Source organism: Paroedura picta, chromosome 6 (assembly GCF_049243985.1).
Source record: "Paroedura picta isolate Pp20150507F chromosome 6, Ppicta_v3.0, whole genome shotgun sequence".
NCBI lineage: Eukaryota > Metazoa > Chordata > Lepidosauria > Squamata > Gekkonidae > Paroedura > Paroedura picta.
The window spans coordinates 123,579,567-123,590,383 of record NC_135374.1 but is presented as its reverse complement, the minus strand read 5'-3'; positions in this window follow the sequence as shown (position 1 = coordinate 123,590,383).

The following is a 10,817-nucleotide window of genomic DNA, read 5'->3' as shown; positions in this document are numbered from 1 at the left end:
TCTGACACTCTTCCTTCCTTCCTTCCTTCCTTCCTTCCTTCCTTCCTTCCTTCCTTCCTTCCTTCCTTCCTTCCTTCCTTCCTTCCTTCCTTCCTTCCTTCCTTCCTTCCTTCCTTCCTTCCTCCAGATGAACTGGTACCTGAAGATCAGGGGTTTTTTTATTCCTGAAGATTTCCAGGCCCCTTCCTGAAGGTTGGCAACCCACCTCCCTGCATGTGTAATGGGGTATTTATTTATTTATTACAGGGTGGTTTACATGGAACGAAGAGAACTACCGTATTTGCCGGCATATAAGACGACTGGGCATATATGACGACCCCCTCCCCCAACATTTCCACTCAAAATATAGAGTTTGTTATATACTTGATGTATAAGACTACCCCCTCTTCCGCACACCTTCCACACACCAAATAAAATGTAAAAGAGCATCAGAAGGCCACTATGGGCAGCTATGTCTATCCCAACTAAAGTGAACCCAGCATATAGGACGACCCCCCCCCCCACTTGCAGGCATGTTTTTCAGGGGGGAAAGTCGTCTTATACGCCGGCAAATACGGTATACATTGACCTCAATTTTGTCAATAAACTGGAATATAACAGTGGTAACAATAATAACAGTAACAGAAGAGAAAAGTTTAACAGAATAGTAACCAAGCAGGTTTAGATTTGGATACATGGATTCCAGGGAGGGAGGTTCAGGGGCCCAGTGGGTGTTGCTGATTCTGGCCAACCTCAACTGAATGCCTGGCAGAAGAGCTCCCTTTTGCAGGCCCTGCAGAACTGCTTTAGTATCACACCCGGGCCTTGAAATTAGAGCTTGTTACTCTTTAACCGCTTCACCATGCTGGATCCCAAGTTGGAGCAGGGAGGAGGGGAAGGAAGACCAGCGCTCAGGAAGAACACAGTGCATCCTAGCACCCATTGTATTCCTGGGTGCAACAGGCTTTGCCCCTAGTATTGCTTATCTGAGTCTGGAGAGGCCTCATCTTCTTCATCTGGTCAATTTATGCAAAGATTACCAGATGCTGTCCATTAAGTCAGGGCCTGTTTTCCTTTGTCAAAAGCCAAGCCCTTTATGAAGCTGTTTCCACTTCTACTGTGCAGACATGTTGGAAAGGCAAGTAATAATTTCCAGGCCGTGTGATTGCCAGAAATAGTAACACTTTGCAGAGATGTGGAAATTCAGCTCCTGGGCAGGGCAGTGAGCATCCCTTCAGCTGACTCAACCTTACACTACTTGCAGCTTCATTATCAACTTACAAGGGGAGTAAAGCCTCACTGAGCATATGGAAGTCACTGCTCATTATAGACCATTTCATGTCCCAAAGGCCTGTGCCAATGCGCCTCATGGCTCTGGCGTCCTGGGTCTTGAGTCTCTCCTCCTGGAGAGCTGCAGTCTTTCATACTAGCCACGGTGGCATCTGGAGCAGAAGGTGACACAACTTTCAGAAGTGGTTGATGGGTCTGAGACCCACTGCTGAGCCAAGGGGTTGTTTGTTCCCTCTGTTGCTGTTTCAGCACAAGACCACCTTTAAATGTACTTCTACATTCTTGCAAAGCTGCCCTGTGGAAGCTGCCCAATGTCCTTTTGTAATCAAAGCTCATGTCTGGCTTCCCACTGGCCCATGCTTCCCACTGTTTGACCAAGAGGAAAAGTTTCCATCATCCGGCCGCCTGCAGAAGGACGGATGCCTGAAGAGATGGAGAGGTTCACCTAAGCCCTCTCTCCTTCATCAATGCTCCTCACGCCTTTTAACTCAAAGTGGGTTAAATGTACCACTTCTGTGGCAGGAAAGCTATTTATACATTTTTGAAAGTTTAAACCTGCTCTGAAGTTGGATTAGCAAAGGCAGATCCCCCACTCAACTCAGGATGGGCAGCTGTTCCAGGCTAGGAATCCAGCTCGAAAATACACTTGATGTACAGACATGGCATCTTGGCTGGCCCATGGACACCCATCTGTTATGATGGCACCGTGCCTACTTTGCCCTTGCCCTTGGGTGTCACATGGCAAGACGCCTCTCCTTGAAGAAGCCTCCTCCTCCTCCTCCTCCTCTTTGGGCCTTGGTGCAGATGGATCCAACAATGCCTCCCTGCACTTCAGCCACACCTGTTGCCAGGGAGTGGCCTGCAAGAAGACGAGGCAAACAATGGAAGCTCTGGAATCCATGGGAACTCATGGCTGTCAACCATCAGACAGGTTCTGTTACGGTGCATTCTTGAGATGCACATGATTACCCATTGGGACAGGAACGTTCATGTACCCACCCATATCCAGGCATCAGGAACAACAAGACAAATCAAATTTCAAAGGCGTGAATGCAGCTGACGCTCAAGATACCACTTGGGGAGGCAGCAAGGCCTGTACCTTTTTGTGCAAGGCCTGTACCTTTCATCTCGGGTGAAACCAGAGGCTGGAGGGAGCGCCTTCAAAGGAAGAGGCAGGCAAGGGAGGCATCTAGGTAGACCACTTAGGATCTTCTCCCAATGGCAGCAAAGACAATCTAGAACTAAATTAACTAAGCTTTGAAGAAATGAACCACCTTGACCTGTCCTCCTAAAATAAGCAGGGGGTGTTAGTTAAGAGACTGACAGCAACTGAGAGAGAGAGAGAGAGAGAGAGAGAGAGAGAGAGAGAGAGAGAGAGAGAGAGAGAGAGAGAGAGAGAGAGAGAGAGAGAGAGAGAGCGCTTGGTGGGGTACAGCCGATGGAGTGCAAGCGTCTGGTCTTTCCAGTTTCTCTGTTCCTCTGCCCGTTTTCCTCTGGCAGCAGAGGGGCTCCTTTATGTCCTTCTCGCTGGATGTTTTAGCAGCATAGTAAGGTCTTTGGAGGAGGGCAAACAAGCCCTATCCAGCCCTGGTGGCTAAGAGTTTGATCCTAGACCTATGAATTCTGGTATGTCTTACTCATAGGACTAGGAGAGGGATATTAATCATAGTTTCATTTCACTTTTAGACAGACTTTTCCATTCAGGACATGAACGTAGAGTGACTAAAGAGCCTACATATACATTTCACCTGGAATTCTCTTTCAGATTAGGTATTTACTAAGCATACATACTAAAAAGAGGTATTTGGGAAACATCTAGAGCCAGGTAGAAAAATACTAGGAAATAAAAAAGGATCCTCCACCACCAAAAAAAAAAATGGGTCCAAGTGGGAGTCGCCAGTTGAAGTAAAAAGTAAAAAGCTAGCTGCATACAAAACAAAAATTATTTATTTATCGGGAAAACTGTATGCCACCTTAAAATTAAAATAATTTTTAAAAAACCATTCAGCCCCATGAATTCAAAACTAAACCAAGCCATCCCAAACATTAGAACAGGCCACATAAAAACAAGCCAGGACATAAAAGCAACAATAAAAAAAATAACAAGCAGACTGAAATGATCTAGATACAACAGCCTCAGGCCAGAATCAAACGCTAAACATCCTAAGAATATACAGTAAAACCCCGGTGCCTAAAAGACAGAAAGGCAGGTGCCAGGTGACCTTGAAAGGAGCAAACTTTCACCTAGCTTTAGAAGAAGCTCTTGCTATAAAAGCCACTGCCTGAAACACAAAAGAGGTGCACCAAGCCAGGGGCACCATAGAAGCCAAGGCTAAACCCATGCCCGTCATCTATGAGGATATCCTAATTCTGTCAGGTGGATATATAACTGGTTGACAGATCACACCCAGAGGGTACTTGTTAATGCTTCAGCATCCTCTTGGAGAAGAGTGAGAAATGGAGTTCCCCAAGGATCTGTCATGGGGCCTGTGTTGTTCAACATATTTAAAAATGATTTGGATGAGGGATTAGAGGGAATACTCATTAAATTTGCAGATGATACTAAACTGGGAGGGGTAGCAAACACAACTGAAGACAGCAACAGAATACAGCATGATCTTGATAGGCTCGAGAAGTGGGCTAAACTGAATAAAATGAAGATCAATAGGGACAAATGTAGAGTTCTGCATTTAGGTAGGAAAACCCAAACACACCAATGGGGGAGACTTGTCTTGGCATGTCACAACTTCCTTCCAGCCCATGCACCAGCTGTGGCAGGACCCATCCTCAAAAGACGTGCTGTTACCAGCCTGCTTGGCCTTGAATGGTTTGCTCACTGGACGTTGCTATCTCAGGGGTCACCTTCTCCCGTCATCCTTCCTCAATGACATTTGCGCCAAGGTCTCATCAGTGTACAATGGCACGCTCACTTGGTACATTGGCCTGCACATCTCCTGTGTTCTTGACCCCGCAGTTGCACCCATTTGTCTGAAGGCTCATCAAGTGCCTTTCCCTCTAAGTTAACGGTTCCCTGCATAAGTGCCGTTCCCTTTAAATCTGCAGGTTTCCCATCTACAGCTATCTTCACTGAATTAGACTGTGACTGTACGTCTTGCTCCCCCGTTGGACTTAGTTTAAAGTCCTCTTCACCAGGTCCGCAAGATGCTTTGCAAAGGTGTTTCCCCCCACCATTATGAGGTGCAAATCATCTCCCGATAGAAGAGCCTCATCACCCCAAAACCCAAACCTTTCCTAATTATACCAATGATGCATCCAGTCATTTATCTGCATTATTTTTCTTTCCTGGCCATTAATAGGAAGAAGCGATGAAAACACAACCTGTGTTCCCAAGTCCTTCACTCCCCCCCTCCCCGCAAGGCCACATCATCTTGGCAGTAGCATGTCACAACTTCCTTCCAGCCCATGCACCTTCCAGCTTCATATGCTCCATGCTGCAGTGGGGAGTATAATTTGTTCCCACATGAATGAGCAGGAGGGATCTCTGTCCTTGGGCTTGACAAGTCTCCCTCCTTTCAAACACTTCCCCATAAGATGCGGCATGATCCCCCCCCTTGTTTCAGCAATCCCACAGCTCCCCCATTCTTTCCACTCACTGCCCCATCTGTGTCTCCAGGGGCTGCCAAAAGTGCTTCTTGGCTTTGGCATTAGACTTGACCACCTTTCTTTGTGTTCCTTTTCATGCAAGGAACTGAACTGCAAGGATTCCAGTGGAAGGGTGGAGAAAGGAAGAGGGGGAAGGCTGGTGTCACATTGTGTACCACCAATAAAGCCCATCTGCAAGCAGTTCAGTTTTTAAAAATGTATTTAAGAAAACTGGTGGTACAGGCCTGTTTCAGCTCTGCAAGCCCTGTTCCATCCCATCCACTCTTTGGGGTTGCCACCTCCTGGAGAGGCTCTGCATTATTTCTTTTTTGTATGTATTTTATTTTAATGTAATCTGCCTTGACTCCACAGAGATAGGGTGGACAACAAATGCTGCAACAACAACAACAACAACAACAACTACTGCTACTGCTACTGCTACTGCTACTGCTACTGCTACTGCTACTGCTACTGCTACTGCTACTGCTACTGCTACTGCTACTACTACTACTACATCATCTCCCTCTGGGAGATAATCAATCTCTCCCTTTTATCCAAAGAATTCCGGGAGGGGCTGAAGGAGGCAGTGGTCTGAGCTCTACTGAAAAAAAACATCCTCAGACCCGCGAGAGCCCACCAACTACCACCCTGTCCCGCATTTAGTGTTCCTAGGGAAGGTGGTGGAAAGAGCTGCCACAGACCAATGGCAGCATTCCCGGAAGAAACTTCTGTCCTAGACCCAGCCCAATCAGGTTTCCGGCCTGGCCAAGGGGTTTAGAGAGCTCTGTTCACCCTGAGGGTCATCCTCTGCCATCAGCAGGACCAAGGCGGGTCAGGCTCCTAATACTACTCCACTTTTCAGCAGCGTTTGACATAGTAGACCATGAGCTAGTAGCTTGCCGCTTTGCCGATGCCGAGATATGAGGGACAGTTCTTCAGTGGCTGATCTTCCTACAGGGTTGTGGACAGAGGACAGCAATTGGAGAGAACCAATCGCATTGCTGGAAACTCCCATGTGGATTGCCACAAGGTGCAGTTCTCTCCCCAATCCTGTTTACTATCTTCATGCGCCCTCTTGCTCAGCTGAGACGGAGGTTGGGACTGGGAGGTCACCAATAGGCAGATGACACCCAGCTCTTCCTCATGATGGACGACCATCCTGACTCACCCCCAGACTCATTAGCCAGATGTCTGGAGGCAGTGATGGGATGGCTCAAGGGAAACCGTCTGAAGCTTAATCCTTCTCAGTCGGAGGGCCTGTGGTTGGGTAGGAAAGGTCCAGGTGAGGAACCGCAACTGCCCTACCTGGCTGGGTGCAACTATTACTCACACTGCACTCTCAGAAACAGAACAAACCCACAGGGCAGCAAAACCGAACCAAATATTCATTGTCCTTCAGTTTTATGTTATAACTTCCCATTGTTATAAATTTTTAATAGAATCATAGAATCATAGAGTTGGAAGGGGCCATACAGGCCATCTAGTCCCACCCCCTGCTCAACACAGGATCAGCCCTAAGCATCCTAAAGCATTGTACCACATTATGAAGGTTTTCAATGTAAACCACCCTGAGCCTCAAGGGAGGGCGGCATAGAAATATCATTAATTACACAAATAAAATAAATAATAATAACATTCAAGGTTGTGGAGGTCTTTGTGGGGCAGAGAAACAGTAGCAGCGCAAAATTATTAAAATAAAATACTTATGCACTATACAGATTAAGCAAGAAAATCCAAAAGAAATCCCTGGCCTGCGGGAGGTACACCTAACCTCAGTCCGGACCAGGGCCTTCAGGCTGGTGGAATGAGGGCCTAAGAGAGCTGCGGGCCCTGCTGGAGCTTTCTAAGTTCTGCGGGGTTTGTAAAACAGAGCTCTCCTGCCAGGTCATTGGTTGAGGCAGGGCAGTAAAGATCTGGACCCCCAAAGGGGCTAGAACAACTGCCCATCCCCTTTCTATCTGTTCCCCCTGGGAGGGTGGGAGGGAGGGTTTTTTTTGTCTCCAGGGCGGGATAACTATTATATTGTTTTATTGGGCATTTTATTGTGGAGATCCTACAGCATCACCCGCCACAAGCCAGCGTGTCTGGGAGTAGCAGGCTATCAAATCAATCAACCAGTGGGGGAAAATTGCATATCCTCTCTCCTAAATGTATCTTGCTAGATGTTGATGATTTTTGCACTTATTCTCCACCCTCTCTTTGGTGACTGAGGATGGATTACAATAAGGTGAAATTACATGAAATAGAATACAAAATAGAAATGTAAATTCAATTAAATAAGCTTAAAAAACAAAACAGAATTAAAATGCATGTTTGCTTAATGTTGTGTTATACGGGAAAGAGAAGGAGGGTAGGTCAAATGAGCCCTTCAATCAAAGTCTAATTTGGCAGCTTCTGACAGGGAGGCCAGTAGATTTTAGATGTTATTTCATGCTTTGACCCTGGGCTTGGCAGCCCCTTGGAACTGTTTAAAGCAGAGCATTCCAACAGGCTGGGGTGAGCTCGATTTAATCTCCTTAGGGCCAGGAATCCTGAGCAAGTTTTGCTCACTGGTGTAGTGGTTAAGAGTGGTAGCTTCTAATCTGGTGAGCTGGGTTTGATTCCCTGCTCCTCCTCCACAGGCAGGCAGCTGTGGGCTCACCACAGCACTGAGAAAGCTGTTCGGATCAAGCAGGAATCTCAGGGCTCTCTCAGCCCCCCCTCCCTCACAGGGGGTCTGTTGTGGGGAGAGGAAAGGGACTGGAAGTCACTTTGAGCCTCCTTCGGGTAGGGAAACTGGCATAAGAACCAACTCCTCCTCCTCCTCCTCCTCCTCCTCCTCCTTCGCTGTCTTTAAGGCAGCTTCATGTATCTTAAGAAGTTTCAAAGTTGTTTCCATTACCTTAGTTTTCTTCAGCTCTCCAGACAGCTGTATAGACCAAGACGGCTGCCTGCTCCTGAGCTCAGGTAAGTGGTCCTGTCACCTCTGATTATTATTATTATTATTATTATTATTATTATTATTATTATTATTATTATTATTATTATTATTATTATTATATTTCTTGCCTGCCGCTCCCCTGAGGCTCGCGGCGAGTAACAGCATGTAAAACCCCTAGTACATAAAACTCCTAAAACAATCCCCCACCCACCCGACCCATCTTACCTGATGGCGGTGAAACTATCCGAAAAACCAGGGGTCACTGCTGATGTAGATGTAAAGGGGGGGCCTGATCTAAAAGGGGGGGGCGCCAGCCTCAACCATAAGCCTGGCGGAAGAGCTCCGTGTTGCAGGCCCAGTGGAAGGATGGCAAATCCCGCAGGGCCCGCAGCTCTTCTGGGAGCTTATTCCACCAGGCGGGGGCCAGGACCGAAAAGGCCCTGGTCCTGGTCGAGGCCAAACGCGCCTCCAGGGGGCCAAGAATCGCCAATAAATTAGTCCCTGCCGAGCATAGTCCGGCGCGGAGCATAAGGAATCAGGCGGTTCCTCAAATATGTGGCTCCCAGACTCCTTAAAGGTTAAAACCAAAACCTTGAACCTGATCCGGCTAACAATGGGTAGCCAATGCAGCTGCCTCGGTACAGGCTGGATGAACCATACACAATTGCAAGGAGATTTTGCAACTTTAGTGCAACCTATTGCAAGGAGATTTTATAACCTGAGTGTCCATACTGGGTCGCTAGGTCAGGCAGGGTTCAAAGGAACACGTCCGCAAGGGCCCACTGGAGCATTCTTCCTGGGGACCTTTCTAGTCGTTCTGGCGTCAAGCTTCTGATGCCTGCCAGGAGAAAGCTTTTGTTATTGTTCGTTAGCCAGGCCAATTAGAATGTGAATCCTGAGCCAGTGGGCTTAAGGGCAGTTCCCCACTCCTCCCCCTTCCTGAGATTCTATTAATTAATTAATTATTAATTGAACTTCCATGCTGCCGCTCCTAGACCAGCTAGCCTGCAATGGCTTACAGCACGGATAGTCAAACTGCAGCCCTCCAGATGTCCATGGACTACAATTCCCATGAGCCTTGGTCTTTTTGGTCTTTTCCCCAGCAACACTACACCTGCCATTGCCTAGCCCACTCACCACCATAGGAGGTCCTCCCCATGCAGCAATCAGGAACAAAGGCAGCAAAATCCCCACCTTGACACACAGCTCAGAAGTCAGAATTGAGCTGCTTTATCATTCCAGCTGCTCTGATTTACCTTGACCTTAGCCAGATTTTCTAGTGTACCACTCACCAAGTTTTTCAGCTGCTCTGTAAAGTACCTGACACAATCTACCACTGATTTAGGGATGTCTTTGTTTCCCTTTCTCTATTCCAAGGTCCAGCAGTCTGCTAACATTCCTCCCAAACTCTCCCAGGATAGGAGGTGATTGCACAGGCACCCTGAGAGCCAGTTTGCTGTAGTGGTTAGGAGTGTGGACCTCTAATCTGGCACTCCCCCACATGCAGCCAGCTGGGTGACCTTGGGCACTGATAGAGCTGTCCTGACCAAGCAGGAATATCAGGGCTCTCTCAGTCTCACCCACCTCACAGGGGGTCTATTGTGAGGACAGGAAAGGGAAGGCGACTGTAAGCCGCTTGGAGCCTCCTTTGGGCAGAGAAAAGCGGCATATAAGAACCAACTCTTCCTCTTCTTCTTTTGACCTTGCATCCAATCTTGCTCACTCTCTGGCAAAGTTTAAAACAGTTTCCCAGATCCTGTTCTAACTTGGGCCAGTAAGAATTCAACAGAAGCCTCAGCCTAGGCTTACAGATCTGTAGCTGCCCTGCACACTTAGTAACCTGTGCCAACTCATTGGCTTTTCCCCTGTTCTTCTCAGGTACTTCCAGACAACCTGCTCAGGAAGTATCTCAGAAGATTCCACTTCCTGACTCCCAGCTACTTGGTGAAAACTGTGTTGCTTATCTGTAACTATCGTTCATCGAATATCTTCTGTGCAGATACACATGGGGACTGTGCATAAGTAGGCCAGCCACAAAGAGGTTTTATAGTTAAAAAGCCTCTAGAGGGTGCTGCGTGCCAAGGTCAATGCTGTCAATTCTACCCTGAAGCATGTGCTCCAGAGCTGCAGTGCCCTCACCCTCAGTACCTCTTGTTCCAGCGATGCCAAAGAGCAGGTGGCAGGGTTGGAGGGAGGGTATGTGTTCCTGCACAGAAGATACTCAGTGAACAATGTTTACAGGTAAGCAACCCTGTTCTCATCTTCAGTCTTCTGTGCAGTTCACACATGGGGATTCTAACAGGCCACTCACCTGCAGGCAGGTACATGCTCCTAATTAAATAGGGAATGCAACACCACTTTCCCCATTTATGTATCTCATCTGGCCTGCATGTCCAACGCAAAATGACAAACAAACGTCTCAGCCCAGGGCCACATGGCTGCTCTACAGACCTCAAACAATGGAACTCCATCCAGAAAGGCCATGGCTGATGCCATTGCCCTAATGGAATGAGCCCTAATCTTCCATTGGAGCAAATAAAGACTTCCATTCTCATATGGAATAATGAACCAGCTGCCAAACACACCTAACAACAACATGAGATGGCAGTAAAAGTTACTAAACAGGATTTTTATGCAACTTCTATCGCACCTACAAGCTTATGCACAGCACAATTGTTAGGGTAATTTGGTCCCTTAGTGCCCTCGGGCAAGGTTGCCCAAATACTAGTCATTGGAAATCAACTTTGGGGCTTTTGCAAGCTATTTTACAGACAAGTCTCAATGCTCAACAGGGCAGAGAAGGCGTCGGAGAGTATCTCATTGTTGTCAACCAGCATCCTGCTATGCCAGAACTCAACCAGCTCACTTAATGAGTCACAAGGAGGCATCAAGCCCTTCAGAGCATCCAGGAAACCATCCAGGTCCATGTCTCTGTTGGCAGACCAAAGTGCTCCCCCTGTCTACATATAGGGGTGGTGATATACCTTTAGGACATAGTTGTCTGACCTTGGTGTAAACTGCACGG